This window comes from Macrosteles quadrilineatus, unplaced genomic scaffold, assembly GCF_028750875.1.
Source record: "Macrosteles quadrilineatus isolate MER2022 unplaced genomic scaffold, UCM_ALF_1.0 Scaffold_3__2_contigs__length_128488019, whole genome shotgun sequence".
Taxonomy (NCBI): Eukaryota; Metazoa; Arthropoda; class Insecta; order Hemiptera; family Cicadellidae; genus Macrosteles; species Macrosteles quadrilineatus.
The window spans coordinates 57421603-57440165 of NW_026542596.1; positions in this window are offsets into that span (position 1 = coordinate 57421603).

Below are 18563 nucleotides of genomic sequence, written 5' to 3' on the forward strand. Positions count from 1 at the left end.
TAGCTGTAAGTAGAAACATTGTGAATTTAGAATAGGCTTTAGCTAGGTTTAGATAGGGTTAGTTAGGTGTTAGGTAATTCTAAAATCTGTAAATATAGAATAATTAGTGTAAATAAATAGTTATTATAAAATCGCCAAGTTTTATTTGTAAAGAACCTGCTAAGCCCGCAACAATTGGTGTCAGAAAGCGGCATTATTTTGGCGATTTTAATTGTAAAATCTTGAGTTTAATTTTAGTTGTATTAGATATTAGTAAGATTCGAGGTTTTTGTTACATATTAGTAATTTGTGTCGTAAATTTGTTTACAAAGGAAAAAATCATTTATTGTAAAATTAGTTTCATTGTTTGGCATAAAAATGGCTTTCAAAGGTGTGAAACTTGATGAGTTAAAAGTAGTTGATCTTAGGAGAGAATTAGAAGAACGAGATCTAGATACTAGTGGAACTAAATCAGCCCTTCAGGCACGCCTTAAACAAGCTTTAATTGATGCAGGTGAAGACCTAGATAACGTTTTATTTGAAACATCTGATTTTAATAAAATGCTTAAAAACTTAGAAGCAAATATTGAGTCAAAAATGTTAGAAAACAGCAAAGCGTTAGAGTCAAAAATGTCAGAAAATAGCAAAACATTAGAGTCAATGTCAGAAAATAGCAAAGCATTAGATTCAAAAATGTCAAACCTAGAAGCAAATATTGAGTCAAAAATATTAGAAAACAGTAAAGCATTAGAGTCAAAAATGTCAGAAAATAACAAAAACTTAGAAGCTAGCATTGAGTCAAAAATGTCGAATGTAGAATCAAAAATGCTGAACAAGTTAGATGAGTATTCTAGCAAAGTTGATGATTTAGAAAGTAGGATTAATGAAATGGATGAGAAATTTAATTGTATAGAAAAAAATCTAGAAGATAGGTTAGTTAAGCTTAGGCAGGAAATGGCTGCATCGGGGAGCTTCACACCTGCGTCATCGGCTAGCACTGGCGAACTTCAGCAGGATAACGTCCTAGAAACGATCTCCAAGCCAGCGCCCACCATTGCTGCCGTTGCCCCTCAGAACATCGTCCCTCACTTCGATGGCAAAACTCCCTGGGAGGACTACATGCTTCTCTTCGAGACAGCGGCTATGGTCCATGGGTGGACCGAGGAGACAAAGGCTTCAGCACTGTGCCTTGCACTACGGGGCGATGCATTAGCTGTTCTGCATGCTATGCCAATGGCGGAGCGGAAGAATTTCCCAGAACTAGTGAGGAGATTGGACATGCGCTTTGGGCATCGACACATGGACCAGCTCTACCGATCACAGCTGCGGAACCGGATCCAGAAGTCCAATGAGTCACTCCAGGAGTTTGAAGCCGACATTGCTCGCCTGGTGAGAAACGCCTATCCATCGGTCACGGATGATGTCTACGAGAGTTTGGCGGTGGATAAATTCCTAGACGGTCTACGTGAACCTGAGACTCAACAGGCAGTGAAGCTCGCCAGACCAAAGACCCTGAGTGACGCACTGACACAGGCACTGGAGTTCGAGGCTGTGCGACAGTCGGTGAGGGGCCAGGCTCGAGTCCGCGTGGCAGACGCAGAACCTACAACTCCACTGGACATCGAGGAGCTAGTAAAGAGAGTGCTGGAGGCACTAAAAACTCGTCGCCGGCAGATACGCTGTTGGAGCTGCGGACAGATGGGACATCCCCGGAGTAAATGTCCTTCGACCACACCAGAACCGAATCAGGAAAACTAAGGAGGGTTGATGGAAAGGGGCAACCGTCAGCCCGCGATTGGAAAGCCCCGAGGAAAAGTGGTAAAGTTGCTTCACTGGGAAGTCTGTCGAGCAGTTTCTACGTCGACGGAAAGGTGAACGGGCGTCTCCAAAGCTGTCTTCTGGACACCGGGGCGACTATGACCATCCTGAATCCAAACACTGTGTCGACGGAAGATATTTCACCAACATCATGGTCTCTACGTACAGCTACAGGTCAGCTGGCTCAGGTCTATGGGCAGACGGTTGCTACCTTCCACATCGGCGGCTGCGTATTTAAACATTGTGCACTAGTTGCCGACATAGACGAGGACGTGATTTTGGGAACTGATATAATGGTGAAGTACGGATTGAAATTAGACATGTCAAGAGGATTAGTGACTCTCGGAGACGAAGATGTCATACTACGGCACGGAAAAGATATCTCTGCACGCGTCCTTCTACTGGAAGACACAACGCTACCAGCACGCAGCCAAGTCATCGTCCGAACTACTGTCGAAGGAGATTGGACTAGTGGGCAAAGTGTTCTTCTGGAGCCAGGAAGTGACAGTGAATCCCAGCTTGGACGTGGTGTCTTTGTCGCCAGATCCTTATTTAAATTAGGACACGAAAATCCGGTGCGACTGATGAACTTGAATGGTTTTCCTGTTACGATAAAAAGAGGAGTAACGATCGGAACGTGCGTGGCTGTTAATTCGGTGGTACGTCAACTAAAATCATGCCCGCCATCTCCAAATGGATTACCAAAGGAGCTTGAAGATTTCGTGGAGAGTACCTGTCAGGAGCTGACGCATCAACAAAGTGCAAAAATAAAGGACTTTATTACTAGATGGCAAGATGTCTTTGAGTACGGAAGTGGCCCTAGAGGAAGGACGAATATAGTACAACACAAGATAGACACCGGAGATGCAAAACCCATACGTCAGGCCCCTAGACGACTCCCACTGGCAAAACGTGACGAAGCCGAGAGAATCATAAAGGAGATGGAAGCGGATGGTGTCATCGAGCCTTCTAGCAGCCCTTGGGTGTCACCTGTGGTACTAGTGAAGAAGAAAGACGGCTCAACAAGATTTTGCGTAGACTACCGCCTTCTCAACAATGTCACCAAGAAAGACAGCTACCCTCTACCCAGGATTGATGACACACTCGACACTCTGGGAGGATGTCAGATATTCTCAACCTTAGACCTCAGAAGTGGCTACTGGCAGGTCGGGCTCGCTCCTGAGGACAAGGAGAAGACAGCGTTCTCTATTGGGACAGGACTTTGGCAATTCACTGTGCTGCCTTTTGGACTTTGCAATGCCCCTGCTACTTTTGAAAGGCTCATGGAGAACGTCCTCAGGGGATTGTCATGGGAAACATGCCTGGTATACTTGGATGACATTATCGTCCTAGGCAAATCCTTCGAAGACCACCTGAAGAACCTGGAGAATGTCTTCATGCGACTGCGGATGGCTAATCTCAAGTTGAACCCCAAGAAGTGCAACTTGTTCCGCAAACAGGTTAATTACCTCGGCCATGTTGTATCAGACAAAGGAGTATCTGTGGATCCGGAGAAGATCAGAGCTATCACTGATTGGCCAATACCTCAGGATAAACAACAAGTTAGGAGCTTCCTTGGGCTGTGCGCTTACTACAGAAGATTTGTAAAAGGATTTGCTAATATTGCCAAACCACTAACTAAATTGACGGAAGACAAGAGAACCTTTGTTTGGGACAACGACTGCGAGAAATCTTTTGAAGAGCTGAAGGCCAAATTATGCAGCGCACCCATATTGAGCTACCCACGACCAGACGGAAAGTTCATACTAGACACGGACGCCAGCAATACAGCCATTGGAGGAGTCCTTTCCCAGCTTCAAGATGGAGAAGAACATGTGATCGGATACTTCAGTAAGGTCCTGTCAGCACCTGAGCGTAATTACTGTGTCACCAGGAGGGAGCTTCTCGCAGTGGTAAAGTCTATAGAACACTTTCATAAGTACCTGTATGGAAGAAGGTTTCTCCTGAGAACCGACCATGCCGCACTGATGTGGTTGCTAAGATTCAAGTCTCCTGAAGGACAGGTTGCGAGATGGTTAGAAAGATTGCAGGAGTATGACTTCGAATCAATCCATCGTGCGGGGCCAAGCCACAGGAATGCAGATGCACTATCTAGAAGACCATGTGGGGACAGCTGCGCGCACTGCACACGCAAGGAAGACAAAAGTGCATCAGTTCATCGCGTGACCGCCGTGGACGACGAATGGGACAGTAATAAACTGTCAGAGGACCAGAAGGAAGACCCAGACCTAAGACACGTCATGCAGTGGAAGATAGACAATAAAGGAAGACCGTCGTGGCAAGATATTGCTCCATTGTCTAAGAACGTCAAGACCTACTGGGCGCAGTGGAACTCGATTTTAATGGAAGAAGGAGTTTTGAAGCGAGTCGTCGAATCGGAGGAAGGGGAGCACCGAAAACTCCAACTAATAATTCCAAGGAAGAGGGTTCCTGAAGTGCTAAGGGAAGTGCATGATGGAATTTCGGGAGGCCATCTAGGGGTACATCGTACACTGGTGAAAGTAAGGGAGCGCTTCTACTGGGCTAATCAGAAAGACGACGTCATAGACTGGTGCAGAAGGTGTGCGACCTGCGCAGCATCAAATGGCCCTGTCAACAAACGAAAAGCCCCAATGAGGAAATACAACGTAGGTGCCCCGTTTGAGCGCATCGCCATTGACGTAGCAGGACCGTTCCCCATGTCTGATTCTGGAAATAGATTTATTTTAGTAGCAATGGATTACTTCAGCAAATGGGTAGAGGCCTATGCATTGCCTAACCAGGAAGCGGTAACAGTTGCAGATATATTAATCAAGGAAATGGTGAGCAGATTTGGCGTCCCGCTCGAACTTCATTCTGACCAAGGAAGAAATTTTGAGTCAGCAGTATTCTCCAGAATGTGTGAAGTTCTTGGTATCCGGAAGACTCGAACAACACCTCTGCACCCACAGTCAGATGGCATGGTAGAACGCATGAACAGGACAATGGGAAGATATCTGTCAAAAGTTGTCTCCGAACATCAGCGGGACTGGGACCAATACCTGCACCTGTTCCTACTTGCGTATAGGAGTTCTGTTAACGAAACCACCGGCCAGACTCCAGCCAACGTAGTTTTCGGCCGAGAGCTCCGTCTTCCATGCGACCTGCAGTATGGATTGAAGCCAGATGAATGTGTGGTTGGCGAGGACTACGTTTCCAATCTGCGGAAGAGGATGGACGAGATACATGAGAAAGTTCGTCGCAACATATCTGGGGCATGTGATAGGATGAAGGAGAGATACGACGTGAAGGCCGAGAAAGGAGGGTTCACACCTGGAGAACTCGTTTGGCTACACAATCCCCGAAGGCGTCGTGGATATTCACCAAAACTCCAGAACTCGTGGGAAGGTCCTTATGAAGTTATTTCCCGTCTAAATGACGTCATCTACCGGATTAAGAAGCAACCAAAAGGCAAACCCAAAATAGTCCATTTCAACAGGCTTGCACCCTACAAAGGAGATCACGGCCAACAAGATGAACAACAAGTTCGCAACATCTCAACCGAACCAAGAGACGTCGTGCCCGAGAAACGTGGAAAGGCGGAATTGAAACTGGTATATAAGGACCTCTTCACCTTGCCAGTGGATTATGCCTTGGCCCACTGCGTAGCAAAAGACCTGAGAGCGTCGCGAGGTTTAGCCACAGTCTTCAGGAAAAAGTTTGGAGGGACCGAAGATCTTGAGCGTCGGAGCCCCGCCATTGGCACAACCCTCCACCTGGAGCGCAATAGACAGCATTTGTTCTACCTCGTAACCAAGGAGACGTCAAGCCAGAAGCCCTCCTACGAATCGTTGAAGAGAAGCCTGCAAGACCTGCGAGACAAGCTCCTCCGGATTGGAATAAAAAAGCTTGCTATTCCCAGGCTGGGATGTGGTTATGACGGACTGGAATGGAGGATTGTAAGAAATATAGTGCAGGAACTTTTTGAGGACACTGGCATCGACATTGTGGTCTGCGTATACAACCCATGGGGAACCGGAGACATTACAGGTCCAGAAGATCCCAAACTTCGAGAGAAATCTGTTCTGGGTCAGAACAGTCTTAAGGAGGGGACAGTGTTACAAGTCAGGAGCCCCGCGCAACAATAGCCAGGCGCCGTCACAAAAGGGTTGTTTGTTTACACGGGTTTCTTAGAACGCACCACTGATAGACAAGAGACCTATGTCGACGGACTACCTCAATAGGGGCCCTAGAACCTTCTACTTCTACGCCGGTTTGTAAACAACGGATGCTCGAACTCTCCACTCTAGAATGTTCCACGACAAACTTATATAAGGGACCGTCTTCCAGCACACGGCAGTTGAGTTGAGTTGAGCCTTCCGAGAATCGTCGCAGCAAGTGCCCGTCGGTGTTAGTGACCAGTGCTAGTGCTAGTGGCAGTGACAGTTTAGTGACAGTGAGAGTAACAGTAACAGTGTAGTGTCTTTAGGGACAGTGTAGTGACAGTGTTGTAACAGAAGTGATAAATCCTGTAAAGGCTAGCTGTAAGTAGAAACATTGTGAATTTAGAATAGGCTTTAGCTAGGTTTAGATAGGGTTAGTTAGGTGTTAGGTAATTCTAAAATCTGTAAATATAGAATAATTAGTGTAAATAAATAGTTATTATAAAATCGCCAAGTTTTATTTGTAAAGAACCTGCTAAGCCCGCAACATTATATACAGGGTGTAGGCTATTCCGTAAGAGTCTCCAGGTAAGACCTAGACCGATTTACTTTTTCGCGATATCCCCAGAGGACCTTCGTTTATTCTAAAGACTACTACGCGAACCTGCATGATCGGACTATGGGAAAGATTTTTGTTGGAATAAAAATAAGTTTTCCTTATTTTTGACACCCAAAACATAAAGTTTTGCAATTCCTTTCCAAACCATTCGTAGATCTTAAAACAATTAACTTAATATAATGACTCGTAATCCATATATGAATTTAAAAGTACCCATGAACTTTTGTGAAAACTACTAGTCACACCATAAACCATATACTTAAAATGAGAAACCTTGCGCAAATCTATCCATTATTTCATAAATTGCCCTTTAAGGTCGTAATTGCTTTCTAAAGTGAACTTTCCAAATACCTAATGTTAGAATACCTCAGCTGTACTTATTTATTTATTATTATTTCAATTTATTGCCTTATTAAAATCAGGTGTGATTATTTGTTTGTATTACTGTATTCTGTTTTTTTTATTATTATTATTTTTGATTTCAGCAACCAGTCAATAGTTTAATACAGGGTGTGAAGCCCGTGGGTAACATCTAGTTGTGTTGTAATTGTAAAATCTGTAAATTTGAAATGTCCGTGTTTTATCCTTATGGGGAATAGATAAACTGTTGTATGTAGTTAGCGTGTTGTGGATTTTGTGAACACATTTGGCAAATTCATTCGTTGCATACAATACTAAGCTATTGGATTTTTTTATTTAAAAACCCAACAACGCTACCCTTCCTGTAGCAGCAAACCTATTTAACATGTTGTTTTAATACGGAATAAATCTGACACATTGAGGAAACATTAAAGTGTAATCCCAACCTGGCTAAGGTTTTATAAAATAGTGGTAGAGGTTAAAATTATAGTGGTCAATACTGTTACTGTAGGCCTAATAATTTTATGTAAATTAAAATGTCATATAATTATTGTTGCTTATGTTACCAGCGCAATGTTTTAGGCCTACAATAATTACATTTGATAAAATAGCTATACGCTTATATACCGTATTAATTTATGGATGATTCGATTCTTCCCTACATAACCATGAAATATAATTAAATTTGTACAAGATATCAATTAATTACAGAAAATAAAGAAAAAACTCTGAAATAACGAGGAAAATGTATAACTTCGACTTGATTCTGAATAGATCTAATTTCGGAAAAGCAAAAGTTTGTGTTAGGTTGGTCGACAGACATAGGTCGCTGAATCGAAATCCAAGGCCGCGTATCCCCAAAGTTCAATTCAGCAATCGACACGTGTCCACCAACCCGGACAGGAATATGACTTTGTGCTACTTATTATATAGTTTCAATGTCACTATACATTCCGTCGTATATGGTACTCCTTCTACAGCGAATAACATCGTGAAAACTATTTATTTTCAGTTTTCAATCGAGATTTTCCTTTTAAGTGAGCTTAAAATTACTAAAATTCACCCCCCAAAAAGTTATTGTAAGCTTATTAGCTTCTAAAAATGTATTTAAAGTTGTGAAGTTCTCGGGGTTTTTCGATGAATTGTGAGTTTTTGATTGCCCTGACATCTCGCGGCACGAGTGGAAACTTCTTGCGCACGATGTGGTATGTGGTACACAGTACCGTACCGACGGGAGTTTGGTAAATAACACGTTTACCTACGACCGTTTTTTAAAGTAGCCATTTCAGTCCAGTTCTTAGAATTGAAAAGTTTCACTTTACAGCTGTTTACTTTCATATCCGCATAGCTTCATTTCATATCCGCATAGTTTTCTCATATCCACACAGGTAACGGACCAATGAGGTTCAAGTAATGAGAGAAAAGAATTAAAATTGTAATGCTTCGAACGTCAACTAATCAGCTGATCAGCTGATCAGTTGACCAATTTAATTGTTGATCCGACTTGTTCATGTTGATACTCGCGTATTCTTAATTAAGTTGGTGGAAGTCCAAAAATAAATTAAATATTTGCCGAATTGTACCCGATACAATATTATTTATGGTAAGAATGCTGTTAATATTTAACGAAGTTTAACAAACACGTAATTACAGGAAATCAGCTGATTATACAACAAGTCGTTGCATCACTTTCAGTGGCAATGACAATACACGAAAACATAACCTCTCTAAAAAGTTATCATTAGTGATTGTTAGTAATTAAATCCAGATTGAAAGTAAATAAAAAACGGTCGTAGGTAAAGTAGTGTACGCAACTCGCGTTAATAGTCTTTACGACACTCGTAGAAGTTTTTAAGGCACTCGCCAAGGCTCGTGCCTTAAATTTTCTACTCGTGTCGTAAAGACTCACTTAACGCAATCGTTGCGTAAACTACTATTCTTGCAAACGGTGTACCAAAGGATTGCAATTTTAATTTTACTAATTATTAATTTTCAGCCTGAAATTAATAATCAAATTAATAATTAAAAATGTCAGGTTTTTTTGTTTTTACGAGTCATCCTAGTGCCAGTGGTGGTTTTAAGGTTCACTGACCTCCTACTAAATCATGAAAGGTGGGATGAAAATCGAACTATTTCTTATGACAGTATTTTATTATTCAACCCAACAGAAAATTATATCACCTGCTGCTTAGTTTTTGTTAACTTATAATTTGACATTACTCAAAAATTGGGGTTTAACCGACAAAAAGGTTTTCACTATCACATTCTTGTGATTTGCTTCAAATACGCCATTCCCATGAGTACGAAACATTTTTAACTTCATGATTGACCAACCCCATACTTTTGTGACGTTTAACCATAGATTTAACATACTCCCGCTCCCGTTTAACCGTATGTGTTGTGTTATATTGATAGTTGTTGGTCAACATAAAATCATTCGGGAACAGAAAATCTTCTTTTCCATAGTATCTTTAAGTGTTGCCAACTTATTTTCAAGCGTATACATATTACGCGCCACAAAAAGCGAACTGTTTTTTGTTGTTCGGTTGGAATACTGGAGTGTGGAAAAAGAAGGGGTGCGGAAAAAGTAAGTCAATGCAACAATTAGCTACTTTCTTTGCTACAAGCGCAAGGAAGCCCACTTTATCAGGTAACTGTAGAAAAACTAATATTTTATAACTTGGCCACTTCGTAGTAGGTGCTATTATATGATAGTGAAGCATCACATTCACGTCTAGATAAGCCGCACGACCTTGAAGATTTACACCAGTGCGATACGGAAGATACGTAACGTATAATTGAACGTTGGGCAAAAACAACTCCGACAACCACAAAGTTACCAAGGCCATACTGATTGCCGCCTTTGCAGTATCCGCATAATGTTCTGTGAATCACAAATTTTTAATTTTTAATTCTGAAGAAACTCGACGATTTGGAATCATGAATGTCCAGACTTAAAATAGTCAAAATGTACCTACACGTTTTTTACAACTACATGTATGCCTCCCTAGCTATTATTTTGTGCTAAATGATTCATCAACCTATTTCCAAATTACATTTAGCCAGTTATCGTTCAAATTGATATCGTATCAAATAAAGAAATTAGTGGGAAATGATTCAAAATTATTTTTACATTGAAACTAGATACGATTACAGAGAGTATGCTCCTTTAATCTATGGTCCAACGAACAACTTAAAGTTACAAGTCATGCTGGTTAGTCAAATCTCTTACATTCAAGATAAGGCATCATAGTGTTGTATTTTCTTGCACTCCACCACAGCCACCTCTACTCCACCAAATTCTTAATAAAATATTAATTTCAATTTCCTTGCTTCAATAGTTGTTGCATATGGGATATATCGTAACTGTATCGATAGAGTACGAACATTTTACATTGTACAGTTAACATTAAAACAATAGATTTAGTTAGTTACTACTGTAATTTTTTAGCTATGAAAAAGCCAACTGCAAACAGTATAGTCTACACCGTACTGTGTATGCCTACTAATATCCATACAGTTTATTTCACTATTTTATTGGGGGGGGGGGGGGGGGCACGATTAAAAACTTTCAATAATTTCTCACTTGACCGTTTTTTAGTTCACGTATAGAATATTTTTCCAAACCATAGGGGACAACTGCCCTTGCCCCCATTTCACAAATCGTATGCCTATAGGTTAATGTAGAGGTTAATGCCAGATAAACAGCAAGCAGCTAGTTAAGAAATATTAATCAGAGTTGCAGGAATTAGGAAATAATAAAACCATACAAAATATTTCCATTTCTTGAAAGTATTTCCATTTTTTCAAGGATGCAGGCTTTCATTCAGTTGAATTGTTCTATCTTGGGGGAAGCCAGTTTTGAATTGTTTCCACATACCTTGTTGGTCATGGACTGGTGGTGGTTCGACGCGGTAATTATCCAGACTCCAGAGAATTCCTCCGTTCCAGTGTAATATGCTGCTATGTAACATTACTTTTCCTGAACGTAGGGTATTTTTTGCAAGGTATTGTACATCTCTAAACAGACATAACCTTAGTAAAGGTATTTCGATTTGTAATACACATAAGGTTCATATAAAGTACAATAGCCTCTATTCAATGATTCAACAAAAATATTCAATAGAGACGGAATACTGAAAGTCTAGGGAATTGTAGTGGATGTTTCTTTGGAAAAAAATAAGCCTTATGATGAGGAGTGGGTAGAGTCAATGCCACCTGAAGTTTATTTCAGATGAGGAAAATTGAATTTTTTTCTTGAGAAAAGGTTCAATATCTAATTTTTTATATATCTCCAGTATCTTAGTATCTATCTATCTATCTATCTATCTAAATATCTAGGTATCTATATCAAATTGAGGTAGTGTCTGTCCCTGTCGTCTGTCTGTCCGGGCTGTCGGCTCGACTAAAATACTAAACCGACACAGCCCAAATTAAGCACAAAGAAAGCACAAAGATTGTCCTCATACCTAGGGATGTCGTAGAGGTGTCCTCCTGATTGCGAACAGTCCTGATTGCGAACAGTCCAGACTGCGAACATGTTTGGGTCTACGAGGTGGAGGGGGTCGTCCGTGGGGTGGGGAGGATTCCTGATTGCGAACACATTTTGAGTGGTCGGGGTTTTCAACCCTTTCATAGAAACCCTTAACAGAATGATTTAGCTTAAATCACAACTTAAGACTGGTAATATACATAATGGAAAGGATGAATGTTCTTGAAGACACATATCTTTATGAGACGTAGTATAATTATAGGTAAAGCCCCTTATTAACAGACAGATTCTTCCAGACTCACAAATTCGTTCTGATAATAGGTATTTACTGGCTGTTTATTTAAAATTAACTATAATATGTTTGACTTGAACAAGCAACTACTAAACAATCTCAGAGTAAAAGAAATAAAACAATCATTTCATATGAACTAGGGTACCTGTTGCTCGAAATCGAGCAACTGTCAAGTGCCGGAATTATAGGTACAGAAGTTATTTTAAAACTACAGTAATAACAGTAATAATTTTCGATGAGTTTAAAAGACCCGACTAAATACTTATGTGACTAATTGTAATACTCACGCTATTAAATAGCTCTTTGAAATAATAAACGCTTCTTGTATTTTAGCATTTTTTTGGACCCGGCCTTAATTTTTAGTGTTTTCTACAAATGTTTCCCGACTTAAAGCTTTTAACCAGTAAACATTTCTTGCATGTATTTATTTGATCGGACTTTAGGTAGGTTTACTTTATCACTGTGACAACATCTGTTGTATATTCTTCATGTTTTTAAGTTGCTTAGCATAACTGACAAAAATGATTCATCTCCCCAAGTGAGTGTGTACCTGGATTCCTTACTTCGAGACCAGGCCTCTCCTCTACTCTTCTTATTCGTATAAGATTTCCTATTAATTGTCTCCTCCTCCTATTTTCAACATTTCTCCTTTAAACTCAAGAAATTGTCTGTTCTTCCAACAAAACTGATTGACTGTTTAGATTTGTCTATTACCTCATAAATATTACAAACATCAATATTTACTCCCAAAAAGCTGGTGAGTTTCTTTTTATATACAGTTGTTTTTGTTTTAAAATTTGTTTTCAATGTAATTCTTATGGGGAAGATGCGACCTTTGATAGCGTCTCGTGCCCTTAAGGGTAAGAGTTTTTTAGTTATAAAACCTTTATGCAATACAGTACTACAAATTGAGACAAATTATTTGACACCTCAAACGTTAAAATCGGTCCAGAAATAACGGAGAAGTTTTGTTCACAAAAATAGCCTCACATATTAAGATAAGAGAAACTGACTATAGTTTAACATAATTAGCCGAAATATCATGCATTTGCCAATATCACATTCCAAACTCAATAATTACCTAAAAAAACATCGTCAACGAGCAATTTAAATAGCAACTAAAATAAATACCATACTTACATACATCTTACATCCGAAATAACATGTATATGCATTACACATTACGACATCAATCATTCAATCACATTCCCAACTCAACAAGCAATTAAAACTCACGTTCAACAACAGCTACTAAACCATCTTTACAGATTCCAAAATATATGTTCGCAGTCTGGACGACTCATGTTCAGGTAGTCCACAGCATTTTTGAGGTGTTCGCAGTCTGGACGATTTTACCCTTGTTCGCAATCTGGACTGTTCGCAATCAGGACACAACCGTCTTAGAACTATTCACTTCCCTGAGTTCCTCTCGGGCTACGCCCCTTGGATGTCCAAAGTTTTGATGTTAGGTTTCCAAAATTAAATATTAATTGGTCTCCACGGAAGCATGTGAAATTCACACACTTTGCTTACCTTTGCGTTGACATTTTAATGTAAACAGTCAGAACTGATAAATGCTGATTTAGTAATTTTAGACCGCTGATCCAAACAAAGTATTAATTATATATGTATTAATTAAATATGGAGTATTAATTAAATATGTTGCACAACTATGTGGTAGGTTCATTTATGCCATTGATTATGGAAATAAAGAAAGATTCTATAACCATAAGTTATGAAAATTGTGTTTTGATATCAGTAGGACAATTAATTACAATGTGGGTCATACTTTTTGTAAAAACTAGATGGCTTTTGTTTATAAATTTTGATAAGCTGTATAGTACATTTTCCCGTTGCGAAGCACGGGTACATCAGCTAGATAATAAATAATATGTAAATAATATGGGTTAGTTAGACTTTTAAATGCACTACTAATACCGAAACCCTACCCAGGTCGACGCTAACCGAAACCCCCGGTCTGTGAGACCCCATTTGAAAATAATGGACCCCGCTTAAAACACACAAACCGAAACCCTGGGTCTGTGAGACCCCGCTTTAAAATACACTAATACACTAACGCTGGGCTTCTGAGACGGGCATGTTATGAACAGACAACCTGTCAAGGTCATGGCACCCACGCAATATGAACAAATAATATATCAACAGGTAGGGGAGGAAAAGGGGGGAAGGTATTGGGAATATTGAATCCCATAAGTAAACAGTGTTGCCAACATGTGTTTGTAAAAATTCCCGTGGGCCTGTCAGACCGGGGTTTCGGTAAAAGTGTTTTAATAATTTCTACATCATTGGTTGGTGTTTAGGAAGAGAAAAAACTGTCCGAATCTCCCTCTTCTAAAAGAACCGAGTTCTTTGCCCTCGCCACTGCTTATAGTCAATTTAGGGCTACTTAAACCATTGCTTTTCCTAGTTTTCACTGCAAATTCACTGATTCGATGACACAGTGATGTTGTGACACAATGACAATGACACAGTGTAGACTAATCGTGTGACACACCGGCACAATGTAGTTCCAAGGACATTGTATCGGTTGTGACCTTCACACCTATCATGATAGTTGCTATTTTCACCAACCGCAGTTTTTGTTGTCTAGTGAATGTTATTTCCTGTTATATTACAGCATATTATTCCTAAAAGTTTCAACAAACCAACTGGAATCAAGGACATCAGCTATCTGCCAGTTTTGCTTAATTCATCACACAAGACAACTATGCCTTATTTTAGCCCTAGCTCATTTTTCGACCTTGGCTTCACATAGGTTAACAATATTTTTTTCGAAAAAGAGACACTTATAGTAGTGTTTCATCTACTATTACTATTTTACACTGTATACTATTTTACAGTAGCGCACATGGAATTGTTGTAATCTTCGGGTAGTCTTATTTAATTAACGTGTTGATGTAGGTGTTTTGGAGATTCAATAGGAAGAAGCCCTTGATTCATATTTGACTGTGAGGCTGTTCGAAAGAGGTTCATAAGTGAACTATTGCCCTCTAGTCTAGATAACCGAATTAGTCTAGACTCTTCAACCTAAATAAAGAGATACGAACTGGTATTACAGATTTAGATAGACTCTGTGATTACAGAACCTATGTTTTCATAAATAATTTTTGTTTTTACAAGATTTTAGCAAATTTCCCTATAGGGAAGTTGCTTTTATCGTAGGTATGGCACGGTAAGACCTAGGCCCAGAACCGATTTACTTTTTCATTTTGATGTCACCAGAGCCACTATTCGTTCAAATTTATTTATATATATATATGTGTGTGTATATAATATTAACTTAACTAATTTAACTTAGTTACGGTTAAACTTGTGTAACTTGAGTAATTTTTTTTCCGATTTTGATGAAATTTGGTTTACAGGTGCAAGGCGGTATAAACTTGAATGATTATGCTAACCAGCATGATCGGACCATGGGAACGGGGTTTTACGGAGCGTTATATGGGGTAAAAATAGGGGTTTCTCACTTTTGACTCTCAAAATACAAAATTTCCCAATTTCTCTATAAAGATTTTTTAAGAGATTAAAAAATAAATAATTGTGTATATCAAAGTGTTTTTGTACGGTTATTGGTAGCGGAGAAAATTCCAAAAATTGTAAATTTATAATTCCTATTTGATTCTTATGGAGAACATTGTAAAATGTAGTTTGCTTGTTTATGGGTATATTTTGATCAAACTTGACAGATTTATTTGTCTTAGACTTAGCTATTAATATTTTACTAAAAAACACACTTTATTAGTTTCCTTGTAGCAGCAAACCTAGGTACTCGTTAAACGAACATTTAAATAGATTTAATTGAAAATCAATTCAGACACATGGGAATTCACTTAATCGGCAGGTTTGCTTCGGCGGGTGTATTAAATAACTAACGGGTCAGTTGATCTCAGATATGTTGTAATACATGTGACTGGTCCATCATATTATGCCTAACACAAAATATACTGTGACAACTGTGACAGTGGCGCAATAATCTATTACACGCAACGTTACATCGTTGATGACTCGATGCAGTTTCAGGGACATTGCATTTCCTGTCTCCTTCACGATCATTAAAGGCCAAGTCACACCGAGCTCGCTCCCGCGGTGGGAGCGAATTTTGAAAAATCGCTGACCATGTTATCAAATGTGCCAAGTCACACCGCACTACCGCGCGCCCGCGGGCGTGCGGTAGTGTCCGCCACGTCCGCCTGCTGAGCGATTTTTTTAGACTACCGCGGCGGGAGTTTTGTCTAGCGCATGCGCAAAGGGGCATTTCGAATGCCCAAGCTATTTAAAGTTTAAAAGTAATACAGTTTATTACAGTTTTAAATTAAATTTAACATGTTTCTTTTGTTTGATGATGTAGTCTATGTTGTTTTGTATTATTTTCGTAATTATGTTTATCACCAGAAAAAAATCATATTTGTTTACCATGCAAAAATAATGTGTACGGTAAACATTTAATGTTTCCCATGAACATTTTTATATTGCCGACGTAAACAATTTTTTTATTGTTTCATCAACCTTTTCGATTAGCAACAACCAAAACTTTACAATCAATAATAGAAGGCTTAGCAAAAAATTACATTAGTTTTGAAATGGTCATATGTTTTTATTTAAAAAGTAAATAGTCTTTGTAGTGTAGCGAAAAATAACGTTCAAAAGCTGAAAGTGGATAATTTATCCACAACCATATTTAAAATGCTTCAAACACAAGGTCTAAATTAAATTTAAAAAATAGTTATTCACTTTTTTAAGTAGCCCTACACTAACAAATTAATAAACATTCAATTGCTTCTTAAACACTTTACTTAAAACCTGCAAATTTACATGGCATACTAAACAGGTAAGATGAGTTTCTTTTTCTTATGTAAAACGAATTGTAATGAACTCATGTCAAAACTCCCGCCGCGGACGCGAACTTTTGGTGTGACATGGCTCGAGGAAAAACATCCGCGCGCGGTACTCCCGCGGCGGATGTCGGTGTGACATGGCCTTTGGCATAGTTGCTATTTACTCCAACAAAAATCCCGTTTTGTAATGTTGTTTTGTGTAACTATTTTAAAAACTAATGTTAGAAGCAAGGGAAGTGGTCAACCCCAAAAAATATATGAGCATCAAATATCAACCTGATTGCCTAGTATCTACTAACTTTAACATATTCTATAGTCAATGCTACTAGGCAACAATACCAGTATAGTCGCACCCGTTGGTACCTAGCTACGTTCGGAATTGTAGATGGCATCATCGCAGTAGTGTTGCATAAACTGATTGTTGGAAACTGGAGAAACCTTTGAAAAAGCAATTTTATCACGAAGGGAATTATATGGTTGTCTTTTTGGTAGATTTCTGAAAGGAAAACAATCCAAACCAAACCCAACAAAGCTATTACATACGGTACACGGTACATAAGATAAAGTATTCAAAAATATTTCTCTGATGACTCAAAAACACGTAGCTAATTTTATGTCATCTACATTAGGTGGTTGAACTGCAGACTGAGCAAATGGGGTTCATTAGGAAGTCGTAAAACTCCAGACCAGACCAGCAGCCTTGTAGCCTAGACCAGGTTCTGCCCACATTCCTGGCAAGGTTGATAGATAAGTTCCTGCAGTCTACTTGCAGGGCAGGGCCGCGGCGACGCTCCGTATATGGCGGAGACAGGAGACACCATAGGGTAGAAGATAAACTCTACCGCAAGAGCATCATACCACTAACGGAAACAGAGAGTATACAGAAAAATACTTGTTTTTTTTAATTTACCATGTGTTAGAAGTTCTCTATGTATACTCTCTACTGTCTGCCATTTGAGGATAAAATCATATGTCTTATTAATTGTTATGATCTATTTACTTACTTGTTTACATTTTATCAGTTTTGATCTCAACCATGTTAATAAACCATCAATTGTTTTTCATCTCTTTTATTTAGTAAAATCAAAGATTACATAGTAAAATCTAATCAATCTTACTATCTAGCATTAACACCATGAAATGGTTCTACTGAATCAGGTTTATTGCTGAATACCAAATAATGATAATTATTTATCCAGTTAGGATTTGTTAGGCTAGTCTGGAATAATAAGTTATACATAAAAGGCAAAGCCCTCACTGACTGACTGACTGACTCACTCACTCATCACTAATTCTCCCACTTCCCATTTACCTAGGAGGATTTAGGAGGCTGAAATTTGGTACACTGATTCTTTAGGCATTAAACAAGGAAACAAAGTTGTTTTTATTCTGATCGGACTCTCGGGCTCCGCCCCAGTGGCTCTGGAGTTTCCCATGTTAACCTTATGAGTACTCATATTTAAATGGAATTAATGAATCTTAACAGCTGTCTCAACTAAACAAGTTGGTTCTGTTCTATGATGTTCAATAGCATTAAAGTTACAAGGATTACCAACAGGGTGCAGCACTATTATTTCTTTTACATTTATGACAACAGCTAATTTGCAACCAAAAGGTGAGTGAGCGTAGCGAACGAACTTCAACCTGGAGGCGAGTTAGCGTAGTGAACGAGCTAACCTGAAGGCAAGTGAGCACAGCGAACGAGCTCCAAACTAAAAGTGAGTGAGCGTAGCGAACGAACTTCAACCAGGATGTGATTGAGCTATGCGAACGAGCTCACTTATGAAGTTAAACGGGGCAAAGCCCGTGGGTACAGCTACTGTAGTAAGTTATATTAGAACGGTAGCTGCTTCTTTCACAGAAAGGTCGTTAGGAAATTACTGATTGGTATTGGCTGTCATCTAACATCTTGTCTGTGGCAAAAAGGTGGTCCAAATCTGATTCTTAAAAAGGTCAAAACAATGGAAAATCTGGAAGAGAAAACCAACACACAACTCCAGAGAAC